This window comes from Sinocyclocheilus rhinocerous, unplaced genomic scaffold, assembly GCF_001515625.1.
Source record: "Sinocyclocheilus rhinocerous isolate Xijiao unplaced genomic scaffold, SAMN03320098_v1.1 scaffold539, whole genome shotgun sequence".
NCBI classification, from domain to species: Eukaryota; Metazoa; Chordata; class Actinopteri; order Cypriniformes; family Cyprinidae; genus Sinocyclocheilus; species Sinocyclocheilus rhinocerous.
The window spans coordinates 191,908-204,080 of record NW_015653003.1 but is presented as its reverse complement, the minus strand read 5'-3'; the positions used below and the strand labels follow the sequence as shown (position 1 = coordinate 204,080).

At 36.2% G+C, this 12,173-nt stretch overlaps 1 pseudogene; it reads left to right on the top strand.

Annotated features, from left to right (window-relative positions):
- Positions 1 to 853, top strand: part of LOC107715461 (hepatocyte nuclear factor 4-gamma-like) — a 19,570-nt pseudogene extending 18,717 nt beyond the window's left edge.
- The last annotated feature ends 11,320 nt before the right edge of the window (positions 854 to 12,173 follow it).

Here is a 12,173-nt window from a genome sequence, read left to right as displayed (position 1 = left end):
CCACAAAAAGTAAAAAAAAAAAAAAAAAAAAAAATGTGAGAAATGTGAGAAAAAAAGTCATTCATACATTGATTGATTGATTGATTGATTGATTGATTGCATGGCTGAAACAAGCTGCCTTATATTTGTATAGCACTTTTTTACAATACATTGTTGCAAAGCATCTTCAATTCAATGTTACTTCATTAATTGCATTATTAATGTCACTTTTGTCATTCTGATCTTTTGAATGCATCAGCTCTGTCTGAAGATCCCCTGCTACCCACACACACCGGACCGGAGGTCTTCACACATGGACAAGCAGCAGACATGCCAAGAGAAATGTCCAACTGTCTCACCATGCCCACTGTCCACACGTGCCTTTAACCACATGTATAAAAGTCCTCAGTTAAAAAGACATAAATAACTTTATATACTGAAGACCTCTGCTGATAGACACATATACGCACAGACACTAAAATTATGGATGAGTCCTTGTATTTTACATTTAGTGAATAATGCTTAATAATAGCGTTAAAATCTAACAGTGTTAAAATTGTAATGTGAGTGAAAAATTAACAGACAATAAAAAGCCTCCAAGCAGTATATAAATATTTTGTTTTGAGATCACTGGTAAATGATTGTCTAATTTATTGGATGGTGACATGGCAGGGCGCCTGCATAACCATTACAATTCAACAGCTCTCATGGGTTCATGGTTCAATCAGATACCAGATGTCAAACACATGAGGGTTGGTCTGCCTTATGTAGACAAAAGGGCTGCTGGATTTTTTTTTTTTTCCTCCCACTTGAAAATATGAAGATTTTCTCTAGGCCTTAAATGTCATTGTTTTGTTATATCATACACTGTAAAAAGATTTTTGAAGTTTTAAATAAAACAGATTATTGGAGTAGATTTTTCAAGAAACTACTATTTCAGTTTTCTACTTAATATTCACATTTAATTCAGTGCGTCACTTGCCATTTCTTTGTAATTATTTGTGAAATTTGCCAGCAATATGTGTGAAAATTGTTTCAAAGAAAATCCTTCACCACTTTTTTTTTTAGTGTATCATGTTTCTCTTGTTAAAAAAAATATGAAAAAATAGCGTGTTTGCAGTTAACTCCTATGTTAGACTTGTGGGGGGTTGTAAACTTGTCTTTTTATCAAATCTTTTACTTTGTTTAGTAATGAAATTGAAATGGAATTAAATTGAAAATTTGTAGAAAGGAACTCGGCTATGACGATAAAGTCAATAACAGCAAGCTAGAATAAATTAGACCAATACGTGCAGAAAAATGTTCACCAGAGGGCGCCAAATGCTTATTATTATCCATAATGAAGCTTTTCCCATGGCAGGAAGGGCGATTGTTATGCTTTCATATTGTTGACTAATTTCTCCTTGAATTTACAGTTAGAACAATTAATAATAGACCATAATAGACTGTAATATACAGTCCATGCCTGTAATATACCATAGACTGTAATATACAGACCATAATAGACTGTGAAGTGTGATTGTCCCATACAAAAATAATAGAATTAAAAATAATAATAAAAAATACTTACAAAAACCGTACGAGGACAAAACTCTGAATCGCAGTCCAAACATGCAAAACACTTTTAAGTAGTTTTAGATTAGTAATTTCAGATCATTGCAAAGAAGATGCATTCTGCCATTGCCCCACTGTGATAGTATAAATATTATCTTTTATATTTTTATGTAGTTGTTTAAAGGAATTGTTAAGACCCAACTTAGGGACAAACATAAAAAGCTGTTCAGGAAAAGAATTTGAAAACAAATTGTGATGGGCAGGGTAAAAAATATGAAGTTTAATGACAAAAAAAGGAAAAGCAGCAAAAATCAACAAAGAGTAAAATGAACAGACACCTTAAAGACTGGTGAGCTAACTATTCTGAAACTACTACTTACTCAGAATTAAAACTTTCCTAACTCCCGTAGTTCAATCAAAAATATATGTTGTCATTGTTTACTCACCTCGAGTCATTCCAAAACTATATGCATTTATTTCTTCTGTTAAAGACAAAATAAGATATTTTGAAGAATGTTGGGAAGCAAACAGTTTTGGGTCCCAATAACTAACATAGTATTTTTTGTCCATACTAATTGACGTCAATAGGTGCTGAAACTGTCTGTTTACCAACAGTCCGTGTTTCAAAAGAAATGCACACAGCTCTTGAATGACACAAGGGCGAAATTTCTGGGTGGACTGTCCCTTTAAGAGCCTATCTCTTGATTTCTCCCCCCCTCAGTAGGTTAGAAATAAGTTAAAGTTAGCAGCTGTGCTGGTCAGGCGTTCAGGAGGGATAGTCTGACTCATCATCAGCAGCAGAGGGGCTTAGTGGGCGTCTATACATCAATAAAAAAATGGAACAAGAAATATTTGCCCCCCTGGCAACAGTAGCCACAATGAAAGGATCTGCCCAAATAACAAGAACTACAGTTGTTAACACTTATTCAGTAGGATCTCTTCTTTGTCAAACCAATAATTTCATAAGCACACACACACTTGCAAAACTAATCATAGCTAATGCATGAGTAATGCTTAAATTGCGCCAAGTTCAATACAATTTTCTCCTCACCTGTGAAGACATGTCCCCAGCTAGCAAAAAACTGCCACCGTGTTACTATGGTGTTGCCGTAGGCATTGTGAATTTGATGCATTTATGCAATAATGGAAAGACATCATAACAGGATAACACTTTGAGTCTGTAAATTACCAGAAAAAGTATTTCATCAGAGCAGTAAGTAGGTGACATATTTTGTCAGTGAGAACTAATAACCTCTTGCGAGTGTGTTTGTAATCAAGTTCAGATTCAGATTCGAAGGAAAATCATTCATTTCATGTTTTTAAGAGCCCTTCAAAAAAATCTAACTGGCAAAAAGGTCTATTTCTGAATGGCTGTAAATAAAGTACTTGCAGTGTATTTTTATTTTTGTTAGCATCACCCAGATTCCCTCGACAGAAACCCAACAGGATTTTTCCATTAGCTTTCAGATTATTGCAGAAGATAGCAATAATCTGACAACTGACAAAAGTTTATAGTTCTTACATGTTTTGTTCATCGTGATCATCTTTACAAATTAACTCAAATTTGATGAATTTTGAAGCATAAATTCAATCGGCAGAAGTAAAAAGCTAAACGTAGGTTATAAACAAACTAGGGCCGTCAAACGATTAATCGCGAATAATCGCATCCAAAATAAAAGTTTGTGTTTGCAAAATATATGTGTGTACTGTATATATTTATTATGTATATATACACGCACATGCATGTATATATGAAAAATTTTATATTTATATATATATATATATATATATATATATTCACAGCCGTGGTCAGAATTGTTGGTACCCTTGGTACAAATAACAAGAACTACAGTTGTTAACACTTATTCAGTAGGATCTCTTCTTTGTCAAACCAATAATTTCAAAAGCACACACACACTTGCAAAACTAATCATAGCTAATGCATGAGTAATGCTTAAATTGCGCCAAGTTCAATACAATTTTCTCCTCACCTGTGAAGACATGTCCCCAGCTAGCAAAAAACTGCCACCGTGTTACTATGGTGTTGCCGTAGGCATTGTGAATTTGATGCATTTATGCAATAATGGAAAGACATCATAACAGGATAACACTTTGAGTCTGTAAATTACCAGAAAAAGTATTTCATCAGAGCAGTAAGTAGGTGACATATTTTGTCAGTGAGAACTAATAACCTCTTGCGAGTGTGTTTGTAATCAAGTTCAGATTCAGATTCGAAGGAAAATCATTCATTTCATGTTTTTAAGAGCCCTTCAAAAAAATCTAACTGGCAAAAAGGTCTATTTCTGAATGGCTGTAAATAAAGTACTTGCAGTGTATTTTTATTTTTGTTAGCATCACCCAGATTCCCTCGACAGAAACCCAACAGGATTTTTCCATTAGCTTTCAGATTATTGCAGAAGATAGCAATAATCTGACAACTGACAAAAGTTTATAGTTCTTACATGTTTTGTTCATCGTGATCATCTTTACAAATTAACTCAAATTTGATGAATTTTGAAGCATAAATTCAATCGGCAGAAGTAAAAAGCTAAACGTAGGTTATAAACAAACTAGGGCCGTCAAACGATTAATCGCGAATAATCGCATCCAAAATAAAAGTTTGTGTTTGCAAAATATATGTGTGTACTGTATATATTTATTATGTATATATACACGCACATGCATGTATATATGAAAAATTTTATATTTATATATATATATATATATATATATATTCACAGCCGCAGACAGAATTGTTGGTACCCTTGGTAAATATGATCAAAAAAGGCTGTGAAAATAAATCTGCATTGTTTATCCATTTGATCTTTCATTTAAAATAATAATAATAATTTTAAAAACTAAGCTTTAATTGAAGTTAAAAAAAATAAAAAATGAATCACGTTGTGAAATAAATAATTTTCTCTAATACACAATGGTCACAAATATTGGTAACCTTAGAAATACCTATGAAGTGGGTATTAATGTAAAATGCCTATGTAAAATATCTCTGAAGTATATTTCCATTCATATTTACAATTTTTAGCACACCAGGGTGATTATGAACATGAAAATATCCAGCAATTGCTTCCTGTTTCACAGGAATATAAATATGAGGGTAAACAAAGGCCAAATACTCTTAATCATCCATCAAAATGAGTAAAACCAAAGAATATGATGTGCAGCAACAGATAATTGGGCTTCACAAATTAGAAAGTGGCTTTTAGGAAAGCGCTAGAGCATCGAAAATTCTCATTTCCACCATCAGGGCAATAATTAAGAATTTCCAATCAACTAAAGACCTTCCTGAAAGAGGACGTGTGTCTATATCGTCCTAATGCACGTTGAGGAGGAGAGTTTAAGTGACTAAAGGCTCCCCAAGGATCGTAGCTGCAGAATAGCAGAGATTAGTTGAGTCTTGGGGTCAGAAAGCTTAAAAAAATGTCAAACAGCACCTACATCCCCACATGTTTGGGAGGGGTTCAAGAAAAAAATCAAGAAAAGAAAATGCGCTCATCCAAAAACAAACTCCAGCATATTTATTTGCCAGACACTACTGGACCTTAAATCAGGACTGTGTTCTATGGTCAGATAAAACTAAAAAATGAGATTTTAGCAGCAAACACTCAAGACCCCATATGTACAATGAAATATTCTGCTGTATCTTTAATGTTGTTGGTGTATTTTTCTGCTGGAGGTCCTGGACATCTTGTTTAGATACATGGCATCATGGATTCTATCAAAATAACAACAGATAAAAAAATTTAAACTGACTGTCCATGCTAAAAATCTTATAATGGCTGCGGTTGATCTTCCAACAGGACAATGGTCCAAAACAAACATCAAAATAAAAACAAAATGGGTCACTGAGCACAAAACGAATATTCTGCCATGGCCATTCCAGGCCCCTGACCTGAACCCTATAGAAAATGAATGTGGTGAACTGAAGAGGAGAAGCACCAACATGGAGCTGCGACTCTGAAGGGTCTGGAGAGATTCTGTATGAAGGACTCAGAGCTGTTATCTTGGCAAAAGGTTGATGCAAAAAGTATTGAATAAAAGGGTACCATTAATTGTGGCCAACGTGTATTAGAGAAAAACAATTATTTCACAATGAGATTTCCCCCCATTTTAAATTCTTATTCGTCAATGAAAGGTTAGATTTTTGTACATTTTTAAAATAAATGATCAGTAGGATTGACAATGCAGATTTATTTTCACAGCCTTTTTTGATCATATTTACCAAGGGTACCAACAATTCTGACCACGACTGTGTACACACATATAAATATTTTAAAAATATATACATGTATATTTCTATATACGTAATATAATGCAATATTAAGCAGCACAAAATTTTATTTTGGATGCGATTAATTGCGATTAATCGTTTGACGGCCCTAAAACAAACTACACCACAGCCACATGACTTCACAGTCACCATAACTAAACTTCTTTCAGTCTTTATTGAAAAAACATTTCCGCTGAAAGTTACAATTAGTTACAATAGTTTGCAAGAGTGTGATTATAAACACGGTAAGGCTGTGAAAGTAACTAGTAAGTATTTGAGTTTACCTGTTCAGTGATGTTTAACATAGTCCCATTTAAACACTTGTTAGCAACCACCTTTTTCAAGACAAGTAAAAGCTCACAAGGGGGTGTTAGTGATGCATTCTGTAAACTGTAAAGTTTTCACAGCAAAAATGTAATTATTAAGCCTCAGGCTGCAGGAACCTCACTCCCAATTTCTCTCAACATGGGGACAGGTGACAGTGAATAAACAAACAAACAAAGTAACTTATGTTACAGATATTTTGTTGTACATTTACAAGTAATGCATTTCTTTACTAGTTAATTGAAAAAAGTAATCTGATTACGTAACTCGAGTTACTTGTAATGCATTACCCCCAACACTCATTTTAGGCATTTATCCAGAAAACCCATTCAAAAACCCACTCAATTCAGGATGATGGAACTGAAAGTGCTAAAATGCAAAATCCTTTCCACGTTTTGGCCTACAAAACTACATCATTCCTACAGCACTCTCCTGCATGGAGAAAGAAGTGTGTTTAATTCAAATGGTGTAGTTACAGCATCTACCAGCAGGGGCTAACTTGACCATGCTAACCTGCGAAACCTTGACCCATTGGATACCAATTTCTAGGGCAATTCAAGCCTGTCATGAGTAAATTTACCTTTTTTTGCTGTAACAATAATCTACAGCATCTACGAGACACATTCTATCATCCAGTATCACTATACCTGTCATCACTTTTAAATACAACAGTGAAATAAAAAGTTTGTCTCCTTTTATCATAACAGTTTATTTTGTGTTTTGCTAAGAATTAACCGCAGGTTTCATTCGAGTAGATCGACGCCTCTTTCTTCATGGTTATACGGGGCTGCTGACAAGTGTTGAAAATCCGTTCAACATTCTCCAAGAACTTTGGGAGCTCTACTTATTTCCAGCTCGCTGGCTTTCACACCCCTTTCCTCTGTGCTCTTCCCTGGGCTTTTCCATGCTGCTTCAGTCCTGTCTTTGCTGTCATCGGAAAACAGATTGAATAAACTACAAACCACACAGTCCGCATTAGCACAAACCCGGTCTTTCAGCATGCCGTCGCACTTACTGACCTGAAGTCTTGCTTCTGTGAAACCTGTAAAACCAGGTTTCTTCTTTTTCGGATGTTACTGTAATTATTGGCAGGACCTGTGAGTTTCTTCTGAAAGGATAATTTGATTTCACCACCACTTTTGGCAAGTCAGTGACATTATTTATTAGGATTAATTTCATGTAGATATCCAAAAGTTAAATAGAAGTACAGTTTTCTTAAAGTGCCCCTATTATGTCTTGTCGAATATTATCTTTCATGCAGTGTGTCATGTAGCTGTATGTGAACATAAACTATCTGCAAAGTTGTGAAGCCGACAGTGCACGATAAATAAAGTTATTGTCTATCAAAAAAAGTGTCGGCTCGCAATCGCCTAAACGAGTCATCAGGAATTCGAATCTTATTCTGTTAAGGCTTTATGTCACAAAGTAACACATTTGCATAATGTCTGCCCACGTTCTACGTCGCCAACTTGCCCGCCCACAAACAGTAAAATTTCCCTGTGGTAAACATCATGTCAAGAAGACGCTGTATCCTACGCTGTGAGAGTAAATTTGTTTTATCACATCTTAGAATTACCACAAACTTGTTAACACTTGACATTTACCACTGAGAAACGTCCTGCTCCAGTCGTGCTTGCGAATCAGTCTCTTGTAGATCAGCCAGTTCAACCATTTCATCATCAGACTCTGGCTCGAATTGGTAAGGTACAATTGATACCATCTTTTCTATGTATTGACGCCAGTCGCCAGGATGGGATGTCAGTGGATGGGAATCACGGCTTTGAGAGTTATAAAACATACACAAACAAAACCAAATTAAACCCTGCGGCTCGTGATGATACATTGATGTGAAAAGACACGAAACGATCGGTCTGTGCAAGAACCTGAACAGCATTTATATCGTTTTTTACCTCTGATTCACCGCAATGTCTGAACTGTCCTGAGCGCTTTCGCGTCTTCTTCTTCAGCCTGCGCGTGAGGCATCTGGCTTGACACTCCCAATTGAGATTGTAGATAGAGTGTCAATGGTCCATTTGAGAGATAGGTGGCGGTAATGCACTTATAAGTCTGCGATCCGCCGTAAAGCAAGAAGAAGAAGAAGACAGCTCACTCGCAGGCTGAAGAAGACGACGAGAACGCACTCAGGACAGTTCAGACATTGCGGTGAAAATCAGAGGTAAAAAACAATATAAATACTGTTCAGTTTCTTGCACAGACCGATCGTTTTGTGTCTTTTCACATCAATGTATCATCATGAGCCGCAGGGTTTCATTTGGTTTTGTTTGTGTATGTTTTATGACTATCAAAGCCGTGATTCCCATCCACTGACATTATAGGACTGACAGACTGCAACGGTTTGACTTAAAAATCTCAGTTTGTTTTCTACTGAAGAAACAAAGTCACCTACATCTTAGATGCCCTGGGGGTAAGCAGATAAACATCAAATTTTCATTTTTAGGTGAACTATCCCTTTAACTTCACCACCCACTGCAAAAACCTGCTTTCGGTTTAATACATCTAAGAATAGTGTTTGGTGCTACAAACTGTTTGCGAGGACATCAAAATTAGAGCCTAAATGTTAAAACAACACTGTGGTTGAGAACAGTGGGAAAATGATTGTGTCTCTGTCTGTAATTCTTTAATCAAAGAAAAGTGGATGGTTAAGAACCCAAAATATCAACATAAATATGACGACACAGCCATGAAAATATAGTCATCATAGCTGGGAGGAGATGCTGGTTTACTATCCAAGAACGAGAGAAGACGCTGAAAGTCAGAAGTGGGGAGAAGTAAAGGGTAGACCTGTCACTTGAAGCCAAGCATCCCAAAACCTCAGAAGCCATGGTGGAATTGGCTGCTATCATAAGCAGTCCCAAGTGCCAGGGAAAGACAAGGACCAGAGCACACAGACAAAGACAGAACAGTCAGCCTGTAGCCTGGCCTGATTTTCATTAAACTCTGCCGATCCGTGTCATAAACAGCTCCGCTCTGGAGATATTCTCCACATGGACACCGTGACCACAATAACACAACCATCACTCTCTGAAAGTCAGCTTTAACTCTTCTAAAATAAAATACCGATCCCTGTCTCCATCTGACTTCCCTTAATTAAAGTAGCATTGCTGCAATTAACCAGTAACAACAGCATGTGATGACAAGCGAAAGGACAGAAAGTTTCTCAGTCACATTTCAAGACCAGTAGAGCAGTAAATTCAAACCACACAGTTATTCCTATTTTTTTCGGTCACTTTAAAAACAGCAGCACGAGCACAACACAAGCGCCTCCACTCTGTTTATAATGGAGTTGCAAGTCATCAGCTATTTTTTCTCTTCTCTCAGGTATTCATAAATGATAGCAGCATCTACTGTGCAAATTCATTTAAGTGACAGGAAACCAGGCTGCTTAAATGAAAAAAAAAAAAAAAAAGTTAATGATAAATTTGCAATTTAGTACATTTCAAATATATTAACTTTACATGTAATATTGAATTACACATTAGAGTTTAATTATAATAAAGTTGTTTACATGTGCTTTGGTATGTTAGTTAACACATCAAGGTAAACGTAATTCTTTAAAGTGTGACAAATATTCTTAACAATTAAAGATTTAAAATGCACTTTAAAGTAAAACCGTAATTTGACATTATTACAAAGTGCATTTAGTCATGAACGTGCTCGCTTAAGCACTCTTTAAGACCCAGAACATATATATATATATATATATAATTAAAACACTTTTTAAAGAAAAGTATTGTAAGTACAGTCAACTAATGTGCATGTCCACCATTCAGCTGACTCTTCACAAAAACACAATTTGTTTCATAATTTGTAAAACTTTTTAAATTAGCACCAAACTCCTAAATGCACCTTTAATTTGATGATGAAAACCAGACATCAAAGCTTGTGTTCAAGACTTTGAGGTTTAAACCAAGTCTGTCTGTTTGCAGTCTTTATAATAAGATGTAGTACAACGCAGCACAATAGTATGCTGAGCCAGCGATTAGTCAGAAAAGCAAAGTCTGACATCTTGATGTACTTTCAGCTTCTCAGTATTGTTTCAACAAACAAGCCTTAATTGAATGCAGGCCTTTATATAATAACAAATGTATTTTTATCCAAATGTGGTTATGACATATTATAAATCAGAGAGTGAAAGTTTGTGTGATTAACTTGTTACACATTTCAGTGATTGTAACAGTTCATCATCTTAATTGAATCCCTTGGCATGCCATTCCTTTAATGTACATCACACATTATTATCAGTTCTTATATGATAGTCACAAGTGGCTTTATCTAATTATACAGCAGTGATATTCTTCCTTCTTTTTCTCCTCCACGCAGACTATGAGCCATACTCTAAAATATAAAGGTACATTATTTGCCGAAATTTTACTCAAACTCATCCATATCTTCGATGGCCTGAGAGTATTACTTCATCTGAACAGATTTGGAGAAATGTAGCATTCCATCACTTGCTCACCAATGGATCATCTGCAGTGAATGGGTGCCGTCAGAATGAGAGTCCAAACAGCTGATAAAAACATCACAATAATCCACAAGTAATCCACACCACTCCAGTCCATCAGTTAACATCTTGTGAAGCAAAAAGCTGTGTGTTTGTGAACAAATCGATCATTTTAACATTTTAACTTCAAACCGTCGCTTTTGTCCAAAATATTTGTCTATAATCCATAATAACGCTTCATCCAGTTAAAAAGTCCATCTCCTGGTGTCCTCTCACTTCGAAATCCACCCACATATTTGTTTAGAGCTGCTTTTGACTGTTTTCTCCTGTAAACAGTGCTTTATTTGTGCATATTTCTCTCATGAAATCAGACGAGAACTTTTTCAAAATGCCTTAATGATGGATTTTTTTCTTGCAAACACGCAGCTTTTCGCAAGATGTTAAATGATGTACTGGAGTGGTGTGGATTACTTGTGGATTATTGTGATGTTTCTATCAGCTGGTTGGACTCTCATTCTGACGGCACCCATTCACTGCAGAGCATCCATTGGTGAGCTAGTGCTGTAATGGTAAATTTCTAAGAAACAAACTCCTCTACATCTTGAATGGCCTGAGGGTACATTTTCAGCAAATTATCATTTTGGCGTGAGCTGTTGTTTTTTCAAGAACTGTTCTGTTTGAGGAACATAAAAAAGATTCTTCTATGGCATCACTGCAAAAAAATAAAAAACCTTTGGAGCCTTTCGTTTCAAGAGTGCAGTCAGTGTATTGTGCAATGTAACTGGCAATACGGGCATTATAGCACGTAACTCCAAATTTCACACACTGTGGCCAACTATCACAGCCTCCTCAGAGTGCCTCGAGTTGTCATTGTCAATGTTGTTTTACAGGAGAAGTTCTCAGGCACAATTAGTATGTCTTTCTGCTGATGTTTGTTGAGAGGAAATCTAGGACATGGGGTACTATAAATTACAAAAACGGTGCAGGGTTATTGAGGGTGCATGGGCAGCTGTGTTTGATCTGACAAGCCCAGAATGTGTGTCCAGCCTCGTCTTTATTGTCTGGCCAGATCATTCAATACCAGTATTTGCATGGCATGAATCTCTCTTATTATAATGTATAATGGAGGAGCCATGAGCATTAATGCCAAATCTGTGTAGATTATTGTACAAAACGGACACTGATCCTCCAGTGAAGAAAATCTAAAGATGAATGACCTCCCTGCAACCTCCAGCTCACATTTTCACCCTGAACCGTACACTCGCACCTGTAGCCTGGCTCTTGAGGCTGATATATCAAGTCTTGGCAGCCCTTGTACACTGGCTTAAATTGAGACCTCTAGCGCACTTGATTACATAGAGAGCGACCCCAGAGGGAGAATCAGGCACAAGCAACGAGGCCACGGGTAGGAGAGTACTTTTCCACTCATCTGATGTAACTGTGTCTGCTTAATTCTGAAAGACCATGTACACATTTCTAGTATTAAGAAATAACATTACATAATGTAAAATAATCCAGTGAAATACAGAAGCTTTTCTCTCACAAAAGGCATCTGCACAGTAC